Below are 6210 nucleotides of genomic sequence, written 5' to 3' on the forward strand. Positions count from 1 at the left end.
AGCTGTGATTGCACCACTGCATGCCAGCCTAGGTGACAAAGTAGGGCCCTGTCTAAAAGAAAAGAGAAAGAGAGAGGAAGGAAGGAAGGAAGGGAGGGAGGAGGGAGTGAGGGAGGGAGGGAGGGAAAGAAAGAAAGAGAGAAAGAGAAAGAAGGAAAGAAAGAGAAAGAGGAAAAAGAAAGAAAAGGAAGGAAGGAAGGAAGGAAGGAGAGAGAAAGAGAGAGCGAGAAGGAGGGAGGGAGAGAGGGAGGGAGGGAGAAGGGAGGGATGAATTTGGACAAAGACACATGCAGCTAAAAGACGATGTGAAAACACAGGGAGAAGATGGCCATCTACACGCCAAGGAATGCCTGCAGCTACCAGAAGCTAGGAGAGAGGCCTGGAATACACCCTTGCTCACAGTTCCCAGAAGGAACCAACCCTGTTAGCAGCTTGATTTTGAATTTCTAACTTCATGAACAATAAATCGATACACTTTTGTTGTTAAAGGCACCCAGGTTGTGGTACTTTGTTATGGCAGATACAGGAAATGAATGCACTTCCCATAGTGGCGTCTCCATTTTCTCACCTGTGTAGTGGGAAAAGGAACAGTATCTCCTTTGGGAAGCTTTAAGGTCTGTTGAATGAGATGATACCTGCACCACTTCCAGAAGAGCTGAATAAATAAGAGAGGTTATTAGTAACCTTATTCTGCAGGGAAAACTTGGACATTGCAGGAAAAGCCACCACCAGTTTTGTTTTCTCCTATCTTCAGGAGAACGTTTTCTTACTCTCTGGGACTGCCTAGTTTTCTATGGAATTTCCTTAATAATGTAGGAATAATGAACAAAATGAAGATAACATTATTTATCTGACAGGTTCAGGCGAGAAATAAAGCATATATGTTAAGGTGTTCAGCAAAATGTCACATTCTATTAGCTGTGAGGGAACATGCTTATCGGACCGCACGGTTTTGCTGTTTGTGATGCCAAGACCCCAGTGTCCAGCCTCAGAGCAGGGTCTCACTCCAAGAGACACAATCCAGCCACCAAAAATCATTTTCAATAGAACCCAAATTCTTTCCTTTGTTTCTCCAGTGCAGTGAAGCCCTCCTTTCCAGTCTTCTGAAGCTCTCCTTTCTGGCCCCACATTCTACACCCTGTTTCCTGGCTTCCAGCTGCTAGATTCTTTAAAAGGAACCTCCTTCTGCCTTTTCCACTGTTCTTCCCTCTCTCCCTTGCCTCCTTTCCTCCCCATCCACATATGTTTTCCTTTCCCTGTTCCCGTCATGTATAATAGAGGTTAAACAAGCCACCAGGCAAAGGTGGAAGAAGGGGGAATACTCCACCCTCTTTAGCAGCAGGAGGAAGAGGGAACACTGAGAACACTTGTGTGTTCATAATTTTTGTTCCATTACAAGGAATAGGTGCCTCTCAAGCTACAAGGTGGGGCAAGGCTGTTTTGATAAAAGGAACAATGTTAAAAGCACAGTCAGTACGATCTGACTTTCGATTTCGATTCCAAATCTGACTAACGCCTACTGGGCATGGCATTTAACTTCTGGGAACCTCTGCAAAATGAGGATACAAATGTGCATTTCACAAGGTAGGCCGAGTATCAAATGAGATAAGAAACGTAAATCACTCGTGGTATCTCACCACAGTAAGCAAGAAAGACTCAGAGCATAGCAAGGGAATGCAAATTTTTAGACCACGCATGCACCCCCCAAACTGCCCACAGGAAAGAGGGAGTTTCTTTCACTCAATATTAAACAAAAATAAGTAGGCTTTACTCTGATTGAATCAATTTGGGTCACTTGCCCACATCTGGAACAAATACTGTTACTGGGAGAAAGCTTTGCCCTGACTGGCTTTGGCTGGGTTCCTGCCATCTCTGAGCCATCATTAAGATTGCCTTAGTCCAAGGAGGCTCCAGCCGTGGGGTGGGGCTGTGCTAATAGAGAAGGCGAGGGGCAGTAAATAGAATTCTCCCTATACTTCCCTCTGGTGAGTGAGGTGCCCCGACCCTCCCTGTTTTATTTTCATGGAGTATGAGGAGGAGCACAGTGTTAATTCCAGATCCGAAAGGCTGTTTAGAAAGTTGTTTATCTAATCAGCAGGGAGGCCAGCTATTTACAAGCCAACAACCCAAAGAAACTGTTTCTTTCCCATCCAGATCTGATAAGTCTTCCACAGGAAGCTTCTCTGGGTCCCTAGGCCTTTCTCCACAGCTCAACCCTGCTCGTGGCAGGCAGAAAAGTGCCACCAAGAGTGACAATAGAGACTCATATTTATAAACTACTTTGCAGTTTGCAAAAGGCTTTCACATCTGCTATCCCACTTCATCAATGAGGGATGCTGGGGAGGATGCTGGTTTGTGGATTTCAGAACCATATTGTACTAAGGATGGAAAGAAAGGACTCTGAGGATGAGGTTCTGTGAGGCCAGGGTGGTTAAGGCTTGCAAAGGGTGTGGGGTTGGATAGTTATAAGGGGCATTATAGTTTCTGTCTACCCACCAGCCATGTCTCCTTTTGTGAATAGACCCCATGTCTTCCTTCGGAGTATCCAGTATCCCCTACAGAATACAGCCTTGGGTCTTAGTAGAATTGTTAGCCATGATGTGCATTCCCGTGGACTCCAAATGACCCCTGACCTATGAAAGTCCATCCAGGTTCTCACCCTTTCTGGAATATGAATTTTGGTGAGAAACACAGCCAGAAAGGGACATTCTGAAAATCCTTGACCTTGGCTCTGAAGGAGCCAGCTTTCCCTCTGAGCTTCCTGAGTTTCAATCAGATTCTGTGAATATGTGCAGGACATTGCACACGTAGTAGGCACTGAGCTAGATGGTCCCTGACTGTCTTATCATGGTAAATATCAGCCAGGCAGAGATGCGTATTCCATCCATTAGTGACATGAATGGAAAACAAACAGGATAAATACCTTGAGATATTAAATGACTTAACCACTATCACTCAGCTCATATATGCAGTTCAACTTCAAGGCTAGGGCTCTCCCCCTACCAACATGACTGCCCTAGGCTTTTCTTTTCTAACACTGTCTCTAATTCCTGCCTCCCTCTTACTGATTTCCACCCTCCCTGTGGCTCACAGCCCTCCCCATCCTAAAGGTGGGAACTAATGGTTTTTCATCCTCCACAGAGGAACATTAGTGTCAGACACACGGATGGAACTTGATCAACACTTCTCAAACAAATAAGCACGTACATACAAAATCAGTTGACTAAATATGTGAAGGAAATTCTGTCAAAAATATTTTAATTGATATTCACATATCATAAAAATCACCATTTGGAAACAGTTCAGTGGTTTTTAGTACATTTACAAGTTCGTGCAACCATTACCACTCTATAATTCCAGAACATTTTTATTACTGTTGAATTGTAAGAGTTCTTTGTATATTCTGGATGTTAGACTCTTATCAGATACACACTGCAAATATTTTTGTCCCATCTGCGGGTTGTCTTTTCACCTTGTGGATAGTGTTCTTTGACACACACAAGTTTTTCATTTTGATGAGGTCCATTCGCCCATTTTTGTTGTTGCTGCGTATGCTTTGGTGTTACAGGTAAGAAAACACTGCCTAGTCCAAGGTCACAGGATTTACACCTATGTTTTCTTCTAAGAGAGGTATAACTGTAGCTCTTACATTTAGGTCTTTGATCCATTTGAATTAATTTTTATATGGGGTGAAGTAAGAGTCCAACTTCACTCTTTTGCATGTAGAAATGAGAGTTGTCCCAGCACCATTTGTGGAAAAGACTATTCTTTACTTGTTGAATGGTCTTGGCACTCTGGGTAAAGATCAATTGACCATAGATATATTGGCTTATGGCTTATATCTAGAATCACAGTTCTATTAGGTTGATTTATATGCCTATCCTATATCAGTTCCATACTGTTTATAATACTTGAGCTTTGTATCATGTTTTGAAGTAAGAAAAAAATTCGTTCTTTTTCAGGAGATTTTTGGCTTTTGCATTTCTATATGAACATTAGAATTATCTTGTTCATTTCTGGGAAAAAAAAAACAGTTAGAATTTTACAGGTATTGCATTGAATCTTTGGGTCAACATGGGGGAGTATTGCTATTTGAATAAGATTAAGTCTTCCAATTCATGAGCATGGGTTATCTTTGCATTTATTTAGGTTTTCTTTAATTTCCTTTTTTTTTCAAGAGAATTAAATCATTTATTGATTACACATGATAATGGATGATACACAAGCTTCATTCCCATTTATAATTTTATCTGGTACCATTATTCAATTTAGATATATTGCACAGGATGTGCCAACAATCACTTTTATAACCAATAATTCCATGATTTTGCTTGGGTAATCCCTTTTAATGGTGAACTTCAGGTCACAACAGTAACTATCAGTTCAACTACACCAAGGTTTCCGAAGACAATGGCTTCTCCACCCATGCAGGTTGTATATAAATTCCAAATAGAACCTGGCATCACCCTGAAGGAATTCTAACTTCACACTGTTGGGGAAATTTACCAAGATGGCTTCAGAGTAGACTAACTTTACACAGCACATTTAAAAAAAGACATTTATTCAGCGTCACGATCAGATTATTTCATTTAGTAATCAACAGCATGGGTGCAAAAAAAAAAAAAACTACATTAAAACCCTTTATTGGAACACTTTACACTTTCCACAGAACAGAAACTAAAATAACCTGTTATACAATTAGTCACAAATATAGTCTTTGAGTTTTTCGCCCATACATATGAGTATTTGTGTAAAACATGTCTTCTTTGTAGCAGCTAGGCCCTGCCACCACTGTGCTTGGCTGAGTTCACAAATCTGTTGTAACCAGTAGCTTCCCTGTCACTTCTCTGGCTCTCCCCTCCTGCTAAGCTTTGTTTCCTAATTAAAATCTTCTGCCACTGCCATAGCTACTGCTGCTGCTGGAACCGCCATAGCCACCTTGGTTTCATGGTTTTGCAAAGTATTGGCCTCCACCGCCATAGGGGCCAGAGCTTCTGCCTCCAAAATTTCCTCCCTTCATGGGTCCAAAATTTGAAGACTGATTGTTGTAATTGCCAAAATCATTGTAGCCTCCACCACCTCCAAAATTGCTTCCATCATTACCAAATCCACTATAGCCATCCCCACTGCCACCATATCCACCATCACCACGGCTGCCACCAAAGCCACCACGACCACTGAAGTTTCCTCCACGACCGAAGTTGTCATTCCCACCAAAACCACCTCCACGACCACCACCAAAGTTTCCAGAACCACTTCACCTCTTTGGCTCTAAAAAGCACTTGCCATCTCTTGCTTTGACAGGGCTTTCCTAACTTCACAGTTGTGGCCATTCACAGTATGGTGTTTCTGAATGACAATCTTATCCACGGAGTCATGGTCGTCAAAGATTACAAAGGCAAAGCCCCTTTTCTTGCCACTGCCTCGGTCAGTCATGATTTCAATCACTTCAATTTTCCCATACTGTTCAAAATTATCTCTTAGGTGATGTTCTTCAGTGTCTTCTTTAATGCCACCAACAAATATCTTTTTCACAGTGAAGTGGGCACCTGGTCTTTGAGAATCTTCTCTTGAGACAGCTCTCTTTGGTTCCACAACTCTTCCATCCACCTTGCGTGACCTTGTATTCATGGCTGCGTCCACCTCCTCCACAGTGGCATATGTCACAAACCCAAAGCCCCTGGAACGCTTGGTGTTTGGATCTCTCATTACCACACAGTGCGTGAGCATTCCCCATTGCTCACAATGGCTCCTCAGGCTCTCATCAGTTGTTTCAAAGCTCAACCCTCCAATGAAGAGCTTCCTCAGCTGTTCGGGTTCTTTAGGAAACTCTGACTTAGACATGAGGGCAGGGAGAAGAGAGACTTTAACGATGCTGCTTCGGCGGCGTCCACGGGCAGAAAAGTCTTTAATTTCTTTCTTTAATTTCTTTCAATGATATTTAGCCATTCAGTAAACAAATCTCATATTTCCTTGGTTAAATTTATTCCTAAGTATTTTATTTTTTATGTTATTATAAATGGAATTGTTTTCTTAGTTTCGTTATTGATTGTTCATTTCTAGTGTACAGAAACATAATTGACTTTTATATTGCTCTTGTATCCTTCAAACTTGTCTATTAGCTTTAATAATTTTCTATGGATTTTGTACAAATCGATGTAGTTTTACTTTTTCCTTACCAATCTGGATGCTTTTTGTTGCTTTTTCTTG

The 6210-nt window shown here is 41.7% G+C and overlaps 1 pseudogene; it reads right to left on the bottom strand.

The window, feature by feature from the left end:
• Window positions 1–4731: 4731 nt before the first annotated feature.
• Window positions 4732–5844, bottom strand: LOC111521625 (annotated as a pseudogene).
• Between the last annotated feature and the right edge of the window lie 366 nt (window positions 5845–6210).

The sequence above is a fragment of the Piliocolobus tephrosceles genome, chromosome 4 (genome assembly GCF_002776525.5).
Source record: "Piliocolobus tephrosceles isolate RC106 chromosome 4, ASM277652v3, whole genome shotgun sequence".
Lineage (NCBI taxonomy): Eukaryota > Metazoa > Chordata > Mammalia > Primates > Cercopithecidae > Piliocolobus > Piliocolobus tephrosceles.